Source organism: Corvus cornix, chromosome 9, assembly GCF_000738735.6.
Source record: "Corvus cornix cornix isolate S_Up_H32 chromosome 9, ASM73873v5, whole genome shotgun sequence".
Taxonomy (NCBI): Eukaryota; Metazoa; Chordata; class Aves; order Passeriformes; family Corvidae; genus Corvus; species Corvus cornix.
The window spans coordinates 18488508-18513616 of record NC_046339.1 but is presented as its reverse complement, the minus strand read 5'-3'; the positions used below and the strand labels follow the sequence as shown (position 1 = coordinate 18513616).

Sequence of the window (25109 nt, the reverse complement as noted above, 5' to 3'; positions counted from 1 at the left end):
TGTCATGCCACCTCTGACAGCCTGATGGCTCCAGTCCTCCCAAAATTCTTTATAGAGAAGGCATAAGAGAGAGACTGTGCCTCCTTAGCTGGGTTTTGGCTAGCAGTTGCTCCTCTGTAGCAGCCATGTGCCCTTTGATAGCCAGGCTGTGTGAGGGGCTATTTGGGCTCAATCAAATAGATTTGCATCATTTTTCATCCATCCTGTAAAGGACTTGCTTTACAGCTGTTCTTTCCTGTCATCACCTCAAAAAAACCTGCCTCTGTAATTGCCTTCCATGATAATATCAGAGATCCCTGGTTTTGACAAAGAGGTTTATAAAATAACTTGAATATTTTTGTTACTTTGTGCCTTATCCTCTTGCCTTCTTTTCACCATTCCTCTAGCTGACAGATATTTGTGTGCTTGGCAAATGCTCCAGGCCTTTTTTGCTGACTTTGAGCAGTTTTAAGTGTTGTATATGCGTTTCCTACTTTCTCAATGAATGCAGCCTCCAGAATATCCTCACAAACCTTCACTCTGCTCCTCCTTTCATAGTATCATAGACAATAAATAGCTGGGCCCCGCAGTCTTATTTATGGAAAGCAAAAAAAAGCCTCTCAGTGGGATGCCAGTGTCAGTTTTTCATGGAGTTTTCAGAATGTCATTTTCTTGGCATAAATGTTCCTGTAATTAAGTATTCTCCATGCAGAAAAATTGATTCTCCATTCTGCAGTTTATAAACTTAAGCATTTCTTTGAGAATACCCAGCTCATCTGCAGAGCTCTGTGCCTGCTTCCCTCGGCATGTTTCAGTTTCATGTTACTAATAGAAGCTTATTTAAGAGGAAAAAAAAGGCTATTGAAATATAATCAGACACTGTGTGGGTTGTTGTTATATTAATTCTATTTGAATTTTGTTGGCATCCACATGACTCATGCTGAATCTAAAAATAATTTTGATAGAAATAATCCTCTCATAGCATAAAAAGGAATATGCTGAGAAAGTGTATGAATTACTATGCCATGTACCTGAGTATAAATAAAAACATATTTTAACTTGCATTATTTTTAGTCAGACAAAATAGTAAAATGAAGATGTCCTTAGTGAAAATTGCTTCCTTCCCCAGGTATGTATACAGAGTGTAGGATTAGTTCCACAAACCTGTGTTTATGTAGATCTTCTTTTTCTTGGTTCCATTCACATGGACAGATCACAAGGAGAATATGAGGGCACGAATATATTTTGTATGTATTTGAGTATATTTTCCTTTGTCAGTATAATCAATTGATCAGATCTGGCCTATAACATGCACTCATTTTTTACATTATATCACTTCATTTCTGACCATCGTGGTCTCACTACGGTTTCTGATATCATGGAATGTGCCAGTTCTCCCAAGCACAACAACTCTGAGCCAAACCTGCTCTTAGAAGTTTCTTAAACTGCTTCATAATAACTATTGAAATAAAGTCACGTTATAGAGATAGGAGAAAAAAGCTGATGGCTGCTGATGACTTGTAATAATTGGACTGGTTTTACATTATTGTAAGGGACTTGGAAAAGAGAAAGGAGGGGAGAGAATATTTGCATGTGCATGTGTTCCCACATCTTGCACAGTGCTGTGTTTTCAGTGCCTTTTAGTGGCATAAATAAAATGTATACACTGGGTAGTTACTTGATATGTCAGATATGGATTTGAAAGTAGAGTGTGATTTAAAGTATTCCTATGTATAACCAGGGCACTGATCCTAGTGGGCTGTAATAATTTGTCTCCTTTTCTTCCCTTCTCTCTCCTGATCCTGCAAATAGTATATTGGCAATATTTAAGCTATTTCACACCTGAAAAGGAAACTCAAAGGAAAACATATGTGTTTGCTTATTTGTTTGTCATTTGTTTGTTCTTTTAATTATGTTTTTCTAGCTCAAAATTACCTAGATACCAAAGTCCTAAAAATCTTATTTATGTAAACTGTGGGAAGAGAGGAACCTTTTAAATGCTACCCCATTCTCCAGCTAGGCCAGGTGAAAGGGCAGTACTTATCAGCTGGCTATCAATTTTTAAAACTGTTTCAATAGGTGATATTTCCATTGTTGCTGATTCTGCTTGGTTGTATTATTTTTCCTGCTGGGAAAAAAACACTTTCTCCTTCTTGAGGTTTTTATGATGTATGGTAGCTAACATTGACTAGTACATTTCAAAGAAGGAAGGTTTGCTGTCCTTTATTGCTCTGAATGTAGCATGGTAATCCATGTCAATGGTTTTCTTTTTTTTTTTTGCATCATCATCCAGGCCACATCCCTTGGACAGAGGGATGCGTCTTCATGGGCCAGCAAGGGAAACTTACAAGGAAAATACTCATAAATTTAGTTTGCTATAGAATCTCGTGAATGGGAACCCCCAAAGGAAACTTTTTATCATGGTCTTGCAGCTGTGCTGTTCATCTGCTGGAAGAATAAAAAGACTGATGGTCTTACTCTTTTAATAGACATAAAAATAAGGGCAGTTTCAAGTTCACTTTGTTGGTCCAGACTGAACAAGACGGGACCTTGCAGCAACTATCAACCTGTCTGCTCACAAAAAATCAGAATGCCAGGATTAAAGGAAAGAAAAGTGAAGGAGGAGAAAGTGTTCTTGTGACCTAATGAGACCTAAATGCAGAACAGCAAACAGAGAAGACAGCGGGGAAAATTCTACCCTCTGAGGGTAAGTTTGCAGTAAATGCAAACCATCCACCATTGTTTGGTCTTGCCTGCTGCCAGTCAGGCAGTAAAACTGGCTGCCAGTAAGGAATGATTACAGCTTTAGTTCCGTGATTGCTCCTCTTTGCTGGAGAGTGTTCATTAGGAGGAACATTACCAGTCCATTCTTTCTTTTAGCACTGTAGGATGCTACTTGATTTTTTTATAACTATTGGGGAGGCAGAGGGAAATCTGAGAATTCGTTGTAAGGAGGTCTGTGGTAGTTGTTCTTTTTAATTACATACTTTTAAAATGCCTTGGAGTCAACAAGGTTCTTTTTCTCCAATCTCCCTAACTTTTCTAACGAACTATTAAAACTAATCTTGCTTCTAGGCTTGTGAAGCACCGTGGGTGGGAAAGCCAATTACATCAATATTTTATTTTTAAAAATAACATATATTGTTCCCCCTATCAAGACCTGTTACATTTCCAGCAGCATTCAATACAATAGAGTACTGTTAAATATACCGTTGGCATACAATCAACTACCATTTATTTTACTGTTGAGTGATTTGTTATAGTAGATAGAAGCCATTCAATACCATTGACAAACAACAGACAGTCCATAGCTCTGAATTACTGTTAGACTATTTTTGTAATGAATGGAGACTTAATTTCATCTCAGTTTTCTTGGGGGTGCCAGACACAATTGTGCCGAGCAGAGCAAAAGCTTTATTTATTAAGGCTTGCAATGCTTTTGTCTAATTACTGCTGACTTGTCAGACAATAGTCAATGACCTTCATCAGGAAAGGTGAAACAATTCCTCTCACCTGATTCCTCCTGGCCTTTTTAGCTTCCAAGAAAAACACTAGATTGTCTAAGTGATTACGTAGGAATCTTACAGACCAGTAGTGTTTGAGAGGCCTTTGGGGTCCAGCTGTGTTTTAGATACAGACGTTTCCCTTTCTATCACAATACTCTGGCAAAAAACTAAAGGCATTGTGAAGTTTTTAGTCATGCCTGTGTTAGGAGACTCAAGGGTCCACTCTGAAGTGTTGATGTTGTGCAAAAAAATTTATTCACACTAATGACTTTCTGAGATCAGACTGAGCATTGTATAATTTAGTCCATCCATGCTCTGTAAAGCAAAAGGTATGAAGCACACTCTGCAGGTAGATTGCCCTGCCACACCAAGGCACATCTGGCACACAAGTGTTGGGTGCCTTTTTATTTCTTGGCTAACAACCCTTGTTTACCCAAAATAGATGAGGGGAAAAGAGCAGGCAATAATACAGTTCTCATCTATGTGCTCTAAGTTGTACACTAGACTCTTTTATACTGACAAACCTGTACAGAACAGCATCAGGGATTCCTCTGTACTTCTTGTCCCTACCTCCGAACTCAAAAGCTTTCCGTAAAAACTCAGATTTACTATTCTCCATCACAATTCATGCAGAAAGACTCCCAGCTAAGTCTGGATATTCTTTCAGAATAGACTTTAGCACTGAGTACCTCTTCGCAAAAGTCCTTACAAAGTTTACAGAGTCAGTTTATAACACTACAATTATCAGTCAGCCTCAGCAATAGGAACTTCTTTTGAGTTCATTCTTGTTGGGGAAACTGTAGACTGTCTCCTCTTGTGTTATGGAAGAAAGATCCAGATGTTGTTGACAAAGACTATCTCTGAAGCTGTGGAATTTTATATGGAATATGGTTACCTTACTAAAAGACCTAAAGCGGTAGCATGTGGCTTGGGAATGAGATTGCTTTTCTTAAAAAGGAAAGATGTGCCAGCTGTGTAGAATGAAGACCTGTATATCGATCCTCAGCTGAAAATAGTTTATTAATTCACAACTATTGAAGATATGTTCCATAGATAATGATAAATTAGATCCACAGCCATCCAGTGACCATTTTCATGGCTTTTTCAAGTCAGCAAATGCAACAAGCATCTTTATTAACCAGAGAGACAAAGGTGCTCTGATGTACTGTATCAAAGAGAAGCAGGATAATATGGTCAAAGCTGTAGAGTAAATAGAGAACCTTAGAAATGCTGGGTGAGCATAAGTGTTACTACAGCAGAAGCTATTAAAAAGAAATTTAAAAGTTTTAATTGTTCTGCCTAAAGGATTACTCGATCAAATAAACAGCTTATTGAGCCTGTAACCGTAATAAGGTTAGAGTCCATTATAAATTAGAATAATTTTATTCTCTGAAAATATTGTTATTTCAATATCCTGTTATTCAAAAAAATCCTGGTTTTGTAATAAGAAACTGAATTTAAATATGCTATTTGAATGTAATCTGTCAAATCTTTTAACACCTGCTTCTTCAGATTATTGAATGAATTACATTGACTGTTGAATTAATAACACTCATAAGGATGGAAGTAATTGGAATAACTGAGGTTCAATAATTTCTCACCAGTAATATTTTCTTCCTGAAGAAAAAAGCCAAGGAGATTTAGGCTGGATGCTCCGAAATATCACCACAGGGAGTTTGCAGTCAAAGAATACTTCCCATCAAAATGTGGTCAGCTTCAATAGCAGGATAGTTTGGGGATATATAACCACCCTGAGGGGCATGCTGGCTTCACTAAAATGACCCAAAACAAACAAAAAAGGAAATATTTTGTCCTTTAAAAGAAAAGGAATTTAATTTATTCTTTAAACTGTGGAACAAATGGAACAATGAATGTAACTGGAGTTTTAAATGTTTTTGAATGGTCTGTAACTATTCATACAGTTATAAAAAGAAAATTTAGCTACTTCCTATGTCTATGCCTGGAGCCCAAAAGCCTTCAAGAATAACAGCTTCTCCAGCTGTAGCATTAAGGGAGAGCAGGCAGCACCAACTAAATAACAGATTTTGTCCATATTGTGATTCTCCATGGGTATGACGTGCTGAGCAAGTACATTTCAGTACGTGATGACTGAAACATATATGAGCAAATTATAAAAACACTAATAAAAATATTGTCAAATGGAGAAATAACAATTGCATTTGGTAAACAGTTTCTTAGAGATCACATTTTAGAATATATATATATATATATATATATATATATATATATGTATCAGTTTATACCTATTGGGCTTACCAACTCTGGACAGTAGGAGTTGATGTAAATAAGAGTGAGATCCTAGAAACTCATCACAGGAATTGAGAGGTAAAACCACACTTCCTAAATGTTTTCAGGTAATTTTGTTTTATAAAAGCTTTGACACAAAGAGGTACTCAAGAAACAAATGTTAGGAGTGGAAAGTCTCTTGTATGGCCCAAGTTATTTCTTCCAAAGAACTGTAAGGGATTTTGAGAAGTTGCTGTGGGAGTGGGAAGATACCTGCTAAGGGAATGCTCACAGTGAGACACATTCAAACATAGTTCTGTGGAATCTACAGGGGACAGTTCAAATCCTCCTGACTTACAGTTTCTGTTAGAAAAAAACAAACGGTCAGAGTTGATTTGGCAATCAAGGTGCAGTTTATAGTCAGGCTGTGTAAAGTACAAGATAGGGCAGGTTTAATGTGAGTGGTGTTGAGAGCTTGCAGAGTGCTCTGCTGCAAGGCATCAGACAACACCTGGAGATGCAGTTGCTGGACTCCAGCTGTGTGGATTTGGGTCTAGGCCCTGCTATGGGAAGGTACAGTGTGGGGTCCACTTTGAAACCAAAGCATTTTCACCTTGTGTGTAAACTTCTATCCAAAGAAAGTGAACAATTTTTCTTTCTTCTCCTGTGGGTAATATGGGGAAAGATCAGGATCTGTTCGTTATAGCTGTGGCAGATTGAGGTACTCAGGCTTGGAGAACTCAGTGCACCAGGGCATCACTGATGTGGGTTCCCCAGACAGGCAACAGGTTTTGGAACCTATGCTTTTCTTTAAAAAAAACCCACACCAAACAAAAACACCACACCCTAATCAGCTTTTGTCTAGTTGTGGAGAGGAGCTGTGACTGTATATGTTGTATTACTTTGATGAGACATTTACTAATTGAAATAGGGAGCAGTAAAGGCTGAATAAAACTATTTATCGTTCTCACTGGACCCGGACAGAGGAGGAATAAAGGCTGCTGGCTTGCATAAGAGAAAATTTGAAGGCCTCAATTCAGGCGAATGGCTGAAACCCCTTCCGGTGAGATGATCTTGAGCTAAACAACCACATTTCACATGGTGTCACATGCTTTTTCAGTCATGAAAAAAAGTGTGGCTTTTTAAAAGAAAAACAAAATGAAAATACCCTGATTTAGTAACTTACATGGGTTTGCTTTCTTCTCAAGGTCAAGTTCAAAGTAGAATTGTCTGCTGTTTGTCTTTTCATTTAATAATATCCTGGAATAAGTAACTGGGAAAACAAAAATAGAACATACATCAATGAAAAATACTGTGTACAGCAAATCCATTTTGGCAGGATGGGAATTTGTAAGCAGCTCCATTTAGCACCTACCTACTGTTTCTCATTCATTCCTGCTGTCTCTGTCCAGAGTCTAACAGAATTTTGTTCATACTGCTGCTTTGTCTAAAACACTTTCCATGCCTCATTCACTTGCCTCATTCACTTGCCATCACTTTTCAGCTGTAGCAGACTCAGTTTTTTCCTCTCCTTGATCTCTGCCTCCAAATTTCTTTCTCTCTATGTCATTATTTAAGCTGTATGAATACTTTGCCAACTAGTGAGCTTAAGGTTTAATAAGATTTCACTTAAAATATAAGGTTAAGTCAAAAGTCAGCGGAAATAAGAGCCTAAATTCATTAAAACTAGGTATTTAATTGTGGCATTTCAATGCAATATGTACAAATAGAACCATATATAAATGATGATGACCTAAAAAACAACTCCCAACATATCTGCGATTAGGGATCTTATTTGTAAAACTGCAGTATTGTTTGTTTCTTGTGTATCATCCCAAACCAGAGGTTAAAATTTTGTTTTAGAGATTGAAAAATTTAAAATGCATTTTAATTTCATTAAATGAGACATAAAAATGTTATAATTCTCCTCAAAATAAATTAAAAATAATTGTTGCAGTTTGATAAATGAAATAATCTCTGCTCCTCCCCACCCCTCAATAAAAAGCAAAGGTAAAAATGAAAGCCTCCTTAGAAAAAGACACTAACATTTTTTTATATAAAATAGGAGGAAAATAGTTCTTTTTAAAGCACTGTGAGTTTCCCTTCCTTTTTCAAGCTTCAGCTCATTTGCAATGTATGATCAATGTTTCCAAGCAGCCATCAATTCTTCTAAAGTTCTCTCTCCCATTTTCAACTGATCTGCTTATTTTAAGGACAGGGAAGTGGAGGTGCTAAAATGCAGTACCACCTCCTTGGAAGTACTACTGGATCAAAAAATAAGATGATCATCCCTCCATATTAGATGAAAAGTCTTTCTCCTCATTTAATTTGGCTTTCCCAGAGAAAAATCTTCCATGAGCCCTCCAAACAACAAGGATACGTCCAGTATGTCATGTACCCCCTAGAGAAGTACAACCTACCTGTATCCTGAGCTTTATATTTATTTGGACCTCTTAGCATTCCAAGGAGCTTGAAAAACTCTTTTTTGAAGATTGGACATAAATCAGTGGAAGACACTAGGTTATATCTTTTTTATCCATATATTTTTCATTTCCTTGGTTTGGTTTTATGGTGGTGTGTGTTTGGTTTGGTTTGGTTTGGTTTGTGTTCTATCTTTCTTCAATCTGACCAGACTCTTCCCAATTGATTTTGTATCAGAAATACCAATGGTTTCAGATGAGGAAAGATCAGAAATGAAGGCAATCTTTTTGGTAAACCACCTCTTTAATCTGCCCCTGAGCCCACTCCTGTTCTTCATCATCTTTCTTGCAAAGTGTCCAGCTCATTCTGCCCACTGGAGTGCCGCCAGACACATCACAGTGCCTCACCACAGAGGCAGCAAGTTCCTTGTCAAACTGCATTTGGGAACCTGTACAGCCAACAGCAGGTGGAACAAGAGCTTGAACAAGGAAACTTGACCCTTTCTGAATCTGGGGGACACTTTGCTGTCAAGAAAAATCAAGTTTGGCTGCTTCGTGTCTCGAACATGTGAAATGGCTGCAACAGGAAGAGGTAAATCTGTCCAACAAGTTTAATGTCAACAGAGTATAAACCATTAAATGCACTAGCTGGGATTATAACGCAGTCAGTATTGTCAGATAAATATGATGCTTTAGAGGTAAATTTCTTTCCTGAGTGTGCAAGTGCAGGTCTAGTAACGAAATGGGACACCTTTAGCAAGATATAATCTAGTGTTCCATCATACACTTTCATTATTTCCCCTATAATTAGGATTTTAATCCTTGTATTTGTTCTTTTTAAAAGCCTATTATCACTGCTAGGCATTTCTACTGATTTATTGATTTGTTATGTATATCATGAATGACTCCTGAGGAGTATAATAATGAAGGAGAATGTTATTTAATTCTATACAAATATTTAGGGATGGAGCCAATATTATTGTGTAGTTTTATTATGAGAAGCCCTATTTCTTCTAATATCAATATCACCTTACAAAGCTCCTCATCTGCTATGAAGAAAGAAGGATTATTAGAACTGACATAGTACTTGGCTTTTCAAAGCTATTATATTTCTTGTAATTATTTCTTTTTGAATTTCTAGTGCATCTTCCACTGAAAGCCTGTTTGCCCTGTTGGTCTGGTGGCAGTTTAAATAAACAAGTTGCTTCCTTCAATATTGAATTATCAAAATAAAACTGCTAGTAGATAGACAAGATACCTGATATCCATTTTATTCTTCTAAACTGGCAACAGGAGACATTGGCAGACATCTTCATGGGACCTTCCATTAAGAATGAGTAGTAAAGACGTACATATAGTACATATATTTTCATCAAATTGAAACCTCTTCTTCCTGTCTATGCATAAGGATTTTTTTCATAGTCAGTTTCAGGGTGTTCCTGGTTTTGGAAAAAATAAGAGTATTTAAAAAAGAAAGGAAAGAAAAAAAAAAGAAAAAAAAAGGAAAACCTACAGAGAATAAAAAATACATTTCCAGTGGGCTCACAACCAGTGCTATGTTTTCCTATTCACTATATAATTTGGCATTTATCTTTTACAAGAGACGCTGCTGTTTTTTGTAAGCATATTGCTTTCTCTGGGGTTTTCTATTAGAGGTAAGGAAAGGGAATAACATGAAAGCAGCACGTATGTTTTATAAATTATGTGGATTTTTTTCTAAAGAGAGCTGTAATAACCTCCAGTCTCATGTGGCAGCAATGCATTTTCCATATGTTTAGTATATGTGTGTATATATGTGTATGTTATGTATATATAATTTTGTGGTTGTTGTTGTCGTATTTACTTTTGGGTTATATTCACATCAAATGTCCAGAACTTAGGCTGAGGAGATTCTCTAAGGAAAATGCAGGATGCCACAGGAGCTGATTCAGTGGGTGGTACTCTTCCTTTGGAGTCAGAACCAAACCGATGCCTCAGCATGTGGCTGTGGAAGGAAACATCTGAATGAGCAAGATCATTCCAGACTGTCAGTAGGCAAGTTAGCCGTGTTGTAATAAGCTGAAAACATGTCAGTAATAGCACTAGATTAATTTAATCTTGTATAAACCCACACTTTAAAAGAGGTTTTTAAATCTCTTTGACTGGAGGGATGGTTTTGTTTTGTTTTGCTCAAAGGAGGCATCAAAAAAGAATTTTAAGAGTTTGCAACATTGTAAAAATGTCGATGACGTTCTGTATTTGGACTGAATGCTGGGATTGTAGTTTTAATTTAAAAGAAGCTAGGAGCAGATGCTCAGATGCAGGTCCTGGTGTGTTTGTGATAGAGGGCAGAGGATTGTTTTCTCAGAGCAGGGGACATCTCAGAGCTTTCTATCACTCTGATCCTGGAGAGTGTCTTTACCATGCAAATACTTGCCCACAGGTCTTCTGATTTTCTTACAGAAACTCAAAAAGTGCTCAGCAGCAGCTGCTAAAAATAATTTTTGTGTAGCTGTCACTAAGGTGGCTTTTCCTGTCTTTGCAGATGCGGAGGCAGCCATGGTAACCTGTGCATTCATGATGCACATGAGCTGGCTGTGAAAATGATGGCCTTGCAAAAAGTGTCCAGACTTCACTTTGAAGAAACACATCCAATAAAGCAAGACATAATTGTAACACTGTACTATCTGGCATCAGACAAGCTCTGTTGAAAAATAAATTAAAACTTTGGGAGTTCATGTCCAAATACCTTCTTTAGCTTGGTTTAAACTTTGTTTAGAACTGGTCTTGAAGAAGGGATCTTTATTTATCACATTAGACAATATGTATGAGGTGTGATCCATTAAGATATTATACATATTTTTCTTCAATTTAAACTATTTCCTCTGAAGGTATATTACTAATAAATTACTAGTAAGGAAATCTTTGCCTGAGGATGAAAATTTCAATTTGCATCTTTACCACAACTTTTGTCATTAATAATTGTTATGGATCTGGCAGGTGTCCATATTTTCACAAAGTCTACATTTAGACTCTAAACAGAATTCAGGTAATGTTGGCAGATGTTCAGATATCAAGGCAGAGAGCACAGAGGCAGCCACAGAGAATGATTGATCTGACAGGATATCTGTGAATTGTTGTATGAAGGAAAACAAGCCTGTTTATCAAACAAGGTATTTACCTTCATGTTCCAGGCAACTTTCTAGAAATGCTGAAATTCAGTATAATTCCAGGGTGATATTTAATACAGTGAATCAAGATATCACAGTATGTGCTGGCAGTACCTCATGAAAGTCAATGTGTTGAGCTCAAGTAACCTTTCCATTGTACACATGAACTGAGTATCTGCTTGCTGTGTTTAGTGTTTGTCACATCCTTGAAAGATGAGGTGAAACTGAAGATAGACATTTTCAGGTCCTCTTTTTCCTGTTATCACTGTATGTAATAATGAGATATTGAAATTGGAGCCAAATCTACATTTCCAAACCTAAAAGGGAATAAATCAGGCTTTTTAGCAAAGTAACTATGCCAGCAAAAACTCTGTGGTGAAGGTCAGAGAAGGCTTTTCTGGATTAATAATCTTAGACATACAATTACCACAACAAGATGTATAGAAAAATAAGTCTGAGAACATGGTATAACCAGGTATATTTGTGTCACAGCTACTCAAAATTAATCTTGATTTGTCAAAAGGTCTTCTGATTTGCTTGGACGCACAGATTGCCTTAAAGGTAACTGAATATAACTGGTGATATTTCAGTGAATAACTTGACTAGAGTTATTTGACATTTAGTAGGAGGTTTCTGTGTTTTTCTAGGAGAAGAAGATGTGTACATCTGTGCTTCTATGTACATCTATGCCAGTTGTCATGGTTTGTTGAGTTGAATAGAATCTTAGCTCACTTGGTGCTGGCCTGTTAAAACTGGAGCCATGGATTATGTGCAGAGTGACAATTATCCAAAAACTCAGAGGGTTGTTTTATTAACCCAAGCCATGGAGCTGAGTGTTTTCTGCAGTGCACATTGTATCCTGGAACAGTCACTGTGCTGCACGACGAGAGTCAAATTTTAGGAATTGTTTCTCTGCACCTCCAGCTTGATTCTGCGGACACTTTCAGGCAGTTTTGTGGGCTGTAATGCCTCTTTGCTCATTTGGTCATTGCCCAGTTTACTGTGTTCATGGGAAAGGGAAGAGACAAAGGATTCAGTGTGTCAGCTTTAGAAGGTGATGGATGGTGCTGATGCATCAGCCTGGCTGGAAATGTCTGCTCAGCAGAACCTCAGCAATCCTGCAGTGGATGGGACTGAAAAAGAAATTGTCAGAATGCTCCTTTCATGTTAGCATTTAACTTCCAAATGGATCTCAAATATGTCTATGGAATGTGACAAGGGTTCAAAGCAGCATGTAATGGATTCTGTAACTGGAATTCTCTATTACACTACTCTTTGACTTCTTCCAGCGCCCTGTAAGAACGGTTCTACAAAGAATGGAATGGGTCACATTACACTGACTTTTTGTTGTTGTTGTTTGGTTTTGTTAGGACAGTTTATACAAATGCTGTGCCTGAAAATCTGTGCAAGGTCAACTGACATGGAAAAAATGGTGGTTGTGGGGTTGGGCAGGAAACAAAAGAGTTGTTTAAATTAACAACTTCTGGACTTAACAGTATTTTTGTGACACTTGATCAGAGTGTAGCCAAAAGCTACAACACAGAACCAGCAGGTTTGAATCTCATGAAAGAAAAGACTAAGATCAAGTCTAATTAGCTTTCATTTATAAAGAGGAAAAGAAAGAAAGAGAAGTTTACGGACACTCTCCTTCAGGACGTTCCACACTGAAGTGTTTACAGCCTGTAAACTAATAAAAACAGACAGCTACACACAAGGCCATCAATATAAGGCTTGTTGAGTGGAGAGGGTAAAGCTTATTTCCCTCACTCTGAAATGGATTGAACCTTTTTGTTGCATTTATTTGTCTGTCTTGGAGAGAATATAGTTATATTCAGCTCTCAGAAAAGGCTTATATGGGTAGCATGTGGGATGGACTATTGTCTAAGCTCAAATTTTATCTTTGTCCTCCTGTTTGTCTTTAAATGGTCTGCAAATTTATTTGAAATTTCCTGGGTTAGCTGACAACAGCATCTTCCAAGGAGATGATCTTTCCTTACTCCAACTTCATCTAAAAATGCTGCTCCCTCTAGTCAGCTTGAGTAAAAAAATGACAACAACAAAACCTCCTCCCTGCCCCAAAAGGCAGCTTTTCCAGTGCTAACACACAGCGAGGGTCTGACCCTTTAAATGGAGAGAAAAAATATGCTGGAAGGTGGAAGAGGGAAAGTGCAGTTCTTTCCTGCATGGTCTGGTATTCAGGAGGTGAATGTTGGTCCCCAAAAACTATACCACTAATCCTGCTATTTTACTTTTCCCTTTTTCCAGTCCAAAGCAGGAGGAATTTTTACACGATCTTCATTCCCATACTTCCCCTGTGACCAAAAGTACTATTTCTTTTCATTTTCTGCTTCCAATAAGGTTTTCTTTTTATTTCCCAGATCTCAGCTTTGAAGTCAGACTTGAACACCCAAATCTTGGCCAATTTTCTTAATGCTTTAAAAAGACCTGCCATTTCCATGAAAAACTGTGCTACATTAAATATGAATACTTCTGCATCCATTTCCTGCAAGCAAGTCACCTCAGCTGATGCCCCTCAAGTCTTGGCATGAAATTGATATGTCTGTGCATTTTTAAAAAATTTACTCTGAACATTTTTGTAAGCTGGAAGGGTGAGGTTTGGAGGGGTAACAAGAAGGTTTGAAACAGAAGCTCTGTTAATGTGATTGAGTTTGTTTCAGACTTGTGTGCAGTTGCCAGTTAAATGTAGTGCTTAGGTATCTTCTGCACCAAACAAGACTAGGACAAGAGAACCAGTTTTGTTGTTTGTCCCTAGATCATATGTGAGATTTTAATCCTCTTTTTCCAAACATTCTTTTTTTTCTTCTCACTGGTTCTTTATAATTGCTTTCGATATATAGTGAGCACTGTAAACACAGAATCCTGCTCAGTGTGTGACAAAAGGACTTCTGATCTGCACGTGGCAACAATTCACAAGTTGTAGTTTGCTCCTACATACTCCCATAACAGAGGGACCAAGAGATTCAAACTCAGCTGGTGCTGTGGCTCTAGAAATATTGTATTAGTGCTAAAGTGTCTTTGCATTGCTTTTATTAAACAAATACTGCTTTGGAAAGTAAAGCTCTCATCTGCTTCCCACTGGACAAATATAAAAACCATTTTCTTCCTTTTCTCTGAACTCTTACTGTGCAAGCCATGTGGTTCTCCCCACTGTGATCTGTTTTGCAAAAGAAGCCTATTAATTGAGGATGTTTTTCAGTATTGCCTAAAGGTCACTACAATCAATTATGGAGAATATTTGTAAAAGAGAAATCTTGCCTATAAAGCAATATATCCCGAGTGTCTAATTTGTTCACTGTAATAAGGCCATGCCTAGTTATTGATTAATCAATCTTTGTTGTCTGTTTGCTGATTATATCAGGAAGTCTCTTAATGTAATGGAATATCATATACAGATTGGTTTGCAAAAATATTTATTTCTCCTATTATACTGCATGTGTTCAACCTGAGGAGATTATTTTTCCAGGATAGATCATTTTGATTTGTTGTGGCAAGCCTAGAACTGAAAATGGAAGCATATTTGGGTTTGAAACATGAATAGAAACATGGCTAAGGTCATCAACACAGAATTTTTTCTATTTTGATCCGATTTGTAAATCATTACCTGATGTATTCCATTCAAAAGTCTTAATGTTATGCAATTATACTGCATCAAGATATGCAGTGCAGGAGTGTAATTGATCAAAATGAAACTTATGTTGTACGCCAAAAAACTGGTTGTGGATACATTCAAAGTGGTTCTCAGGCTATATTTAAAAGTGTAACATTTGGCTGTTTTTTTAAATCCTAGAAAGGAAGCCAAGCATATTAAAATTAATTCATGTTCATGTGCTCGATATAATTAAGGTTTTTATCTTGTCATGAATCTTAGTGTGATTTGGAGGACACAGAGTAGTGGCAGGAGTTATGTACATAGAAGATGTTTTAAGTTATAGTATAATTATCATTATCTCTGTTGGCAGGAGTGCATCATTTCCATTAAATAACATGCCTTGTTTCACTGTGAGTCCACGATTCATTTCTGATCTTTTGTGCTGTAGTTGATGTATATGAGCCACATTAACTGCCCCCCTGCCTCACTTTGTGCATATTTAAGGATTTAAAGTGTCTCAGGAATCCATTATCACTCTGTGACAGAAAGGTGAGAAAAATGTGTGAAAAACTCAAAAACAGGTAGAACTAGATCATGTCTATATATTAACTTTTGACAGGTGTGAGACATCTAAGATTTAATCTGGAATTTGTGTTGGAATTCAGATAAAATAATGCATACTTTAAATTGAGAAGAAATAAAGAATTAGTGATGCTGATGTTCTGTGTTATTACAAAGAAACAATGGTTCTTAAAACATTTAAATTTTGCAAGAAATTAGCATGATCTCAGTGGGACCAGAGAGTCAAAAGGAGAAACACAAGAACACATAAATAATTTTCCATTTATCCTTTCTTCAGTATTTAAAGTGCTGAAGTTTAAGTGCCTCTTTTTGCTGTATAAAATGCTTATAACATGATTTATCATGATGCACATCTCATTGTGAGTAGCAAAACTGAAAAAATAAAAATAGGCTCCAATTCTGCAAGCAGTTTTGCGCACATAGATCCTATTTGCATTACTTTTGTACACTAAAATTTACTGTGATATATAAGGAGTATTAAAGATAATGAACTTCAATGAGAGGACAGTTTTTATAAAAGCAGCGGTACCACATCTCATAAAAGCCAGGCTTGGCATCCACAACATGTGCCATGTCTGCAGTGCTTTCAAATTACAAAGCAATCTTTTTACCAGAAGGGTACTTAAAGTCACAAGTTCTACTAACACATCCACTGAGAATAAGAATATAACAGTTCTCTCTAAAATTTTAATATGTATATTGATTCTCAGTGCATTCTGGAATGTGGACTCAGCTTTTCCGGCTCTGGAAATCTAATGTTCAACATATGGCCACCTGCAGTTAGACCATGGTAAAATTTCTGTGCTTTTCCCCAGGGAAAAATCAAGGTATCAGAGATGTTTTTTCTGTTTCCACATGCTATGTAGATTAAATATGTGACATGCAATTTAAATCCAGAAGATTTTTGGCACTGATAATGATGACTTGAAAGATATCATAGCACAATTTTTAAACTCATTTATGTGGCAGTCACTGTTGTTAAAAATACAGCCTCTTTATTGTGGCATCAGGGCTTCATCTCTGAATCGGTGACAGCCAAAAAACTTCTCAGTACTGACCCACTTTGGGAACGTTGCAATGCTATCACATTCCTTAATCCTAGGGAAACTGAAGTGGTGAAAGGGTTGTATAATTCTGCTGTCATTACTGCCAAAACCAGGACAAATCGTCAATGTCTCCATAGAGGGAAGAAAGAGGAAAGAAATACCTTCTGAATTTTTTCAGTAAAGACTGAAAAAAGAGAATTAGAATAGTGTCACTAAAATGCCCTACTGTGTCTTAGCACCACTAAATTTCTTCCAATGTTTAAGTGGGGATATAAAATTTACATAAGTAATATATAATGTGGTCCACAAAAACAACCTTAAAGAATAATAAAATAGAATAAAATATGTCTTCCATTGCCAAAATAATATAAAATTCAGTTTCTTAAACATAACTAAAGTATGGGAAAATAACGTTTTGTATAATAAACATAGATTAGTCCCAATAATTCTTTTAAGCGAAGTGTTGGGTTTTGTTTCATTTAAATTATTTGTCTACAATACCATAAATAATAATGAAGTTTACTGCCATGATCTATTTAGCATTTCTTATCTTTCTTTGAACTGTTTACTGTGTAGAGTTCCACTACTTTTTTGACACTGCCTTGAGGAGAGAATGTTGTTGTGACAATTCTGGGTGACAATTCCCAGCAGTTACATGTAACAACATCCTTGACCCTGGTGTTTATGCTGACTTAAAGGAGCTTTTGGAAATGCCTGTCTCTCTGAGTGTGAGTATAGGTAGTACACACACAGGCCTCAGACTGACAAAGGAAGTTGGTTACCTAAGGAAAGTTCTCTAGTAAATGTGGACAATAAGATGCTCGTGCTCAAACTCTCCTCTTGTGGATTCCCATGCAAGCCAAACCTGGGGTGGTCAGACTGTAACCCTGAGTGAACTCTGGTGTAGGCTGGAGCAAAACCAGGTTCAGACTGTGGGCACTTGATATTAGCAGAAACTGAAGTACAAAGTATGCACTTGACAGCTCCAGTTACTCAATTACAAGTTATTGGAGAATTTATGAGCTGAGTGCCAAAGGTGAAAAATGATGTTCTGTGTGTCACTGAGAGTGCAATAAACTGTCCTGTGAGCTCAACGTGTGCATTACGTTGATGCTGAGCGATTTGAATGATTAATTTATCTAGTGGCATGTGGTTGATCTTGAAACCAGTTCGGTCACATACATGTAGGAGTATTTCAGGTGTTCCCAAAGGTGAATAGCAACATTTTACCACTGTGCAGCATGGCAGTGATGACAAATGTGCTGTCTGGCTGGAGGAATGCTGACAGTAGTCACATTCACCAGGGTGCTCTTGTTAAAATGAGAGTGGGCTTGGATGAGTCCATTGATTTTAATCACTCAGAATGAAGTGAAAAAAGCAAGGATGAACTGTATTCCACATACAGAGGAGACCCTCTTCCAGGGAAAGAGGTTCACAAGGTCCTACAAAGATCTTGCAGAAGGTTTATACCTGTCTTGCAACAATCTTATTGAAGCTGACATCCTGTGGATGCTGAACTTCCACTCACTTCAGAGGCTTTTTTCCAGCTGTATTGAGGAAGGTGGCTGTAGTTCAAGGTCCTAAGTTGCCTTGATATTTTGCATTTATTAAGACCTCACATAAAGCCATCAGTGTTGAGACTGGCCCATCCACACAGGAAGAGAGCTTTGTTTAACATGTTTTATAATTTTTTTAGACAATCACTACATGACAACAAAATAATTTAGTGTCTTTCCACCAAATTTACTAATGATTTGGTCAATGTGTAATACTTAGGAAAAAATTTCTATTTTCATTATAGTAGTACCTTAAAGATATTAAAAAGATAGTCTTAAAATCTATTTTTTCCTGCTCCTTATTGCATAGAAGGGTTACATAAAGTAGCAATGCAAAGGGAAATAAATTCTATTTGTCACCAAGGCCTGCAGTCCATTTTCAGAATATGTTTGTGTGCACAACTGAGGAGGTTAAGCAGTCTCCTAAGGTTTGACTGTTGCTAACCCAGGTTCTTGGGCATCTTGCTGGAGCATCTGGTATAAAGTTATTAATGGAGAAAGGCCATGAGATTTAACAAAATCAAGTTTGACTCAGTGTAGTAATTTCTTTGGGTTTTTTTACTTTTTTTTTCAGAAGAGGTAATTAAAGGTACATGACACAAAAGAATATTGGCATCCTAGTTAAACTTTACATGTTTTGATAAAACAGCCTGACCTTGTCATATTTTTTTCTGATTCTAGTTCATTGAGCTTTAACCTCAGCAAAGTAAGTTGTGAGCAAAATCTGAATCAACAGCAGCAGTAGATTTATTGATTTTTTTATCAATACCTTTGGACAACTCCTGAAGAACTCTAATTATCTTAGAAAACAAAACCTTTGCAAATGGCAATTGTGTGATTGATTATTTGCCACTCTTACCTTAGAGTCTGAAACATGAATCTAAGGACTAATTCTGAAGGTGAGCCCTTTGAAAGAAGTCTTTAAATATGGATTACTCTTTCAGAACAACATCTGAAGCAGAAATGTTCAGAAGCAGAAGAATTTCATCATTTCCCCAATCAAGGGGACACTTGCATGTGTCCACTCATACAACTGCACCAAATTCTTGAGGAATTCAAAAACCTTGATTGAGTAAAATATAACTCTACCACACTGCCTTTTCCTAGAACTGCATACAGACCAGAAGTGTTTGTACTCAGGGCAATGGTTTTCTGAAGAGCCCACTAACTCTCTCAGTCTCCAGTGAGAAAACTGCTTGCAAGACTTATTTCACAAACCTGGGTAGGCTGGAAGATAAGGATAAAAATATGTACTTTAACTGGAGATTTCTCTGAGATGATAGAAGATAAATCAAGCCACCAATGACAGCAGAAAGTTGAATTCTCAACTGGTTTTGCCATTAGGAAGTAATTTTTTGTGCTGTTGACATGACAAGAATAGAAAGCAGACAATGAAGCAGAATTATTAAACACCTATGGGTGATAAACTAGATTTCATCTCTGGTTTTGGGACATAGTTGAGTTCCACTTGGAATAAAGAATCCTCAGGAGTAACATCATGGAGTCTTGTAAATCCACTAAAATATCAACTATGGTAGAGGTTAAAATGGATTTTTCCCTAATTTATGGCACATATTAACATCTTTTAAAAGGTTCACTTTGCCTTGGTAAGAGTTACAATGGAAGATAAAAGAATTACTTATTTAATCAGAACCCACTCTTGGCATTGTAGGTGCTTTTTCTGTCTGTCAGAACATGACAGAAGGAGTCAGCTTCTGTCTATAAACAGGGAAAATGAGACAAGTGCACTTGTAGAGATTCTAGATTGTCAGCTCTGGTGGAGGGTGGGATGCTCCCAGTCCAGTTAGGTGACAAGATCAGTGTTATAACCCTCAATCCACCCCCCAAGTGTCTGTGGTGAGCTCAGAATAGCAGACCCTGGAATACAATGCAGGTAAGCTCAGAAATCATACAGACAACTCTGAAAATGCTGCCATAGAATCATGTTCTGCCTTGCTTTAGTGTCATTTGCTTTATATAGTCAAGACCTGTCAGTTGGAGTTTATGGAAAGTATATTTTACAGAAAGGTACAGGACAACTTTCACCACAAAATAAAGCTTTCTATGTGAAGAAGAAATACACTTAATTGATAAGGTAAGATTTACTTGGTTATACTCTCCTATCTTATAGACAACTTATTATTGAAAAAATGGAATGCATACACTTGACAGTTATAAAAGGGGAATTTGTGACTCATTCATTTAATCTTACACTTGGTAGTTCTTGACCTCTCCCTCTCAGTTCACTGGCAAAAATTACCATTTATGATCTGCATAGCAGTTATTATAAACCAAAATTTATCCATTTTGCCAAAAGGAAAACATTTTCAATGCAAAATATTCTTTTCAACTGGAATTTTTATCTTAGCATCATTAATTGTGTTAACGTCTTCCAAGTGTCCCACTTTATTAAAACATTAAATGAAAAAGTTATTAAGGAGATGGATACTAGATTGTGGCACTTTTTTTTTTAAACTCAATAATTCCTAAGTTAGCTTTCATGATATATTTGAGCTGTGAACTTACAGGTCAGAATTCTCTTCCTTGTTGTGTGTGGACAGTATACAGGGCTGAGCTTGCAAGGTGGGGAATGAATCCCAGGAGCTACAGGCGGGGAGACATGACAGTAGTGCTCATGGTCTTTAATTAAAACTGAAAAAAATGAGGAGTAACCAATTCCGAAAAGGCTGAACTTTTGGGGTATTTTGGGTTTGCTTTTTTGGTGTTTTTTTGATTGATACAAACCATAGTGATCTCTGATGAAAAGTCTGAATTTAGAGGAGAGCTGCCATGTAAATTGTGAAGTTTGTGAGCTGTGGGAAAACTGCTTTTGGCTCCCTGGCTCCTTCTCAGTCCTCAGCCTGTCAGCAGTGCAATAAACTGCACCTTAGTTGTATGTAAACAAACAGCAGCATCGCAGTCCTGTGTAGCAGCAGCCTGTGAAGCACCTATCAGGCCAAATGGGTCAAAGCTGTGCCTTTGCCTTCCAAAGCCTGGCCTAATCTCTAGTACTAGCAATTTGCTTTAATCCTGAGTATAAAGTTTAAGTGATTTCTCATGGCAATCTCAAGCCTGTACTCATTTTCAAATAGACAAGAGTTGATAGTAGATGGGCTGGGGAGGCTGTGGGGCACCAAAGGGCTGTCTCCTCCCTCCTGGGCTTGCACAAGGCAGGCTTTTCCCCCGTCAGCTTTCTCTGGAAGGGATGGTGACACACAGATGAGGTTCACAGTCACCCTCCCTGGACCTCAGCTCTGTGGATGAATGGCAATCTGTGGGATCAGGTGCTCCAGCAGTTTTTCAGGTTTCCCTGAGCCATCCTCTCTCCCCCATGGGGAAGCCCCCAGAGGAGCCCAGAGGCAGTGGGCACACTTGGGGGACCCCATGGCAGATGGACACGGCATGTGTGGGTGGAGCAGGACTGTATAGGATGGCTGCTCTCCAGGAGAGGTAGTGAGGCGCTGTCCCCTGTGCTTTTAAACTGGTTTTTCCCTCTGATTCACTTGGTATTCTTGAGCAGTGTTGGGTGGGATCATCTTCCACCTGCTTTTGGCTTTTATCAGCACAAGGAATGGCATGAGAACAGTGTTTTGAACATGCAGCCATTTTAAAGGAGAGGACTGTCACCCAGTCAAGTTGTATCATCTTTTCTTACGTGTTGAAAGAAAAGGGCAACATAAAACAATGCCAGCAGGGTAGCCCTGTGCCTGGCTGGGCTGAAACAGAAGTAGCAAAGGGCTTGTGCCGGCCTCGTGCTCCCCACGAAGGATGTTTCAGGCTGCCCCCCATGCGTGGGGAAGCTGCTGGCCCCAGGACCCGCAGGGGCCGGGCACTGGCCAGGCACCCCGGCTGAGTTCAAACCTGGAAGAGTTGGAGGCGTGTGGAGATGAAGAGTAAGAAAAACACTGACCACCCCAGCATGCTGGTAAGGAAAGAAAACACTGGAGGGCTGTTGAAATATTCACAGAGGATTAGCACAATGTTACTGTGTTTAGCACAGGTGTTTCTGTAGCTGTGATACATTAGGAAAATTTACAATGTTCAGTGACTCACACTTTCTCCATGTAGGGTGGTAGTTTATTTTCCTGGGCTAGAGTACAAAGTGAGGAGGAACACCTGCTGGTATTTTGGCTTTCCTGTAATGTCTAAGCTTTTGTTTAATCTAGGTGTGCTTTTTTTTTTTTTTCCTCTGACTACATTGAAACATTTTAGCACATAATATTTACAAGGAAACTGATTTCACCAGAGACGTGTAGAAATATTCTCTTCTTTACCTCTGTGGTATTGCATATCATAAACTACTATCAGTAGGAAAATATGGACATTGCTCTCAATATCTTTTTGGCTTTACTTTTAGGCATAAACAGCCGAATTTTGAAAACAGATCTGTACACCGTGTATTGCAGTTCCTTTTAAAATTTTATCAAAAACGTCTGTTTCAATGTCATATAAAGTTGCATATGGTCCAAACTAGTTCCGCTGCAGAAGCAGAGCTAAGAAAGATCCTCCAAACTGTTATAAATTCAATATTGATATGAAATGCTTATTTAAATTGTTTCTCATGGTAAAATTCTTAATAAAACATTAAGGAAGAAAATTGAAACTCCATAGAATAAATGCAGAAGCTTAAGACACATCATCTTTTTGTTTAAGAAATATTCTTAAAAGGAATAGATCTGGATTAATACCCTCTAACAAAATTAATTATTAATTTCTACAAAGAAAACAATGAGGTTTTTTTCAGAAAGTATACAAGATGGTCCACAAGCAATTGAAAGCAGTCTCTCTTGGATGGGCATTGCTGCTGTGTGAAGGAATGAAAAACTGGTAAAAATATGAAAAAGTAAGGGAACACATCTTGATATGCTGTCTCAGTGGAATATTCAAGACTGACATTGAAGGGAAAAACCAACCAACATTACCAGAATTTATCAACTAAACACTTTGATCTCAAAATTTTTGAATGTTCTTCTAAGATTAAAACTGCAATTTAGGGGGTCTATACAAGTTGTAACTTAATGACTCTGTATTTGCCCTGTTTTCTCTCCTCTAATTTCTTTGTTACATCTCTTCCTTATTAAATTAATATTTAATTAATTAAATAAATTAATATTTAATTTATATTCAAAGGAGCAAAAGAAGAACACTGGACTTATGACGTGGGTGAGTTGCAGTAGCACCCTTATCTTTAGAATTCCCTATATTGTGTGCATGATTTTTTTTACTTTTTTTATTGGATATGCTGTATAAAGTACACTTTACATGTTTATTTTGAGTTTCCATACCTGGATTGTATCTCCTTATTTTGCACTTTCTCGCTTGTTTCCACTTTCATTCTCTTGAATCAATTAATTCTCTTGAAGCAGTTAAGGACATTTTTATTAGAGTACATGGAAGCTGGCCCAGATTTAAAAATGCAATTGCTCTTGATTTGTGATGTCTGACAGCACTTTGTCCATAGGGCCAGACACCTAGAGGGATTGTTTATAATTTTCTGTAAGTGTATATATAAGAATAGCTTATAGGGGACAGGCAGGCACTTGTGTTCAGATGTGTTCCACAAATGTTCAGTAATCTTACTTATATGAATAATGCCTTTTATGCAACAAATGCAAGTGGAGAGAATTTAAGAGAAAAAAGTTTTCCTTGGGCTTATTTGGGGGTTCTACAAAGCAAAAGGAAAACATAACAGATGCAAACTACATTAAAGGGGATCAGAGACATACATTAAATTCCTTATGTCTTTTTAATTACGCAATTGTGAATTATATTCCTGTTGCATTTGTAATTAGAGGGCAGAACAGATGGTAAAGGCTTGTTCTAAAGTAATGTGTCTATTAAAATTATCCACATAGCTAAACTGACTGTTGACTATAACAGGGTTTCTTAGCCATTAAAATACCCTGTGCAGATATGTGCTTGATTATTATAGCTCATTACATATGAGCACACACAGTAGATATGCATATATACAGAAACAAATCTAATCTATATTAGTTATATGCTGTATATGTCTTTAAATGTCGTTTATTACAGTTGTGAAGGAAAACGAATACTGATTCTACAAAAAGCCTCCCACGTGGGTAGACAAGATGTGCTGTTGTATGGTCATCATGTATCGTTTGTTTTCTTTATCTCCAATTTTATCTGGAGCTAAAGTGTGAAGATAAATTTACGAGATGAGGTGTTCCAATATAGGACATGACACAGACAGCTATGATATGGTTGTTATTACTCTGCAGAAGCTTGCTTTATTTTTAGTCAGTATATTTGACCTATTATCTCTTGTTTATGCATTTTTCTTATCTCAGGATCTGGAGATACTCGTGTTGGCAACCATTTCTTTTCATGCCATCTGTAATGTTTTCCAGTATAAGCCATGCACTGAGTGAACCGATATTATCTAATAATTTGTGATGCCATAAAATTCTCTCCTGGCACCAGACCCCCCACATTTTAGGGAGTTAGGAAGGTACAAAATGAGTGAGAGGAGATGATCCTAGTTTTTACAGTTCTTATGAATAAGATATTTGTTCTCTAAACCAAAATTATTCTGACATCTGTGTATTGACTTAAAATGGGTTCTGTGCAACATCCCCGAGTATATTCAAGGCATGATGGTATTTCTCTGACCTCTTTAAAATATCTGAATTCCTGGTTGCTTTATTAACCTGAAAGCCCCTCTATAATAATGGGTATAAAGGAAACTCCTTAGGGTATTTAATTTCAAACATTGAATTTCAGTGAATTACTCTATCAGGGTGTGATGCTTTAGTTCAGAGCTGAACCTGTGTGCTTGCATGTGGTTGCACATCGTTAAGATCATCCTAGCTCCATACCAAAGTACAGTACCTGGTATTTCCATCATGCCACTTGTTCCAGCCAGAGGTGGAAGACAGTGACAATAAATGTCAAGCCCATTCACTCAGGAGGAGAAATCAGCTCAGAAGATTTTTTAAAATCAGGATTTGACAGGCAAATGACTACACATATTTCTTTAGTGATTCAACACAT

At 37.3% G+C, this 25109-nt stretch overlaps 1 long non-coding RNA gene across 2 annotated transcripts; it reads left to right on the top strand.

Annotated features, from left to right (window-relative positions):
- Nucleotides 1-2278: 2278 nt before the first annotated feature.
- LOC120410490 lies at nucleotides 2279-15319 on the top strand. Of its 2 annotated transcripts, none has more exons than XR_005602691.1 (2): nucleotides 2279-2686; nucleotides 10677-15319. It is a non-coding gene; the product is annotated as an uncharacterized LOC120410490 (long non-coding RNA). The 2 variants fall into 2 exon arrangements; XR_005602690.1 differs by lacking the exon at nucleotides 2279-2686 and adding an exon at nucleotides 8375-8744.
- The last annotated feature ends 9790 nt before the right edge of the window (nucleotides 15320-25109 follow it).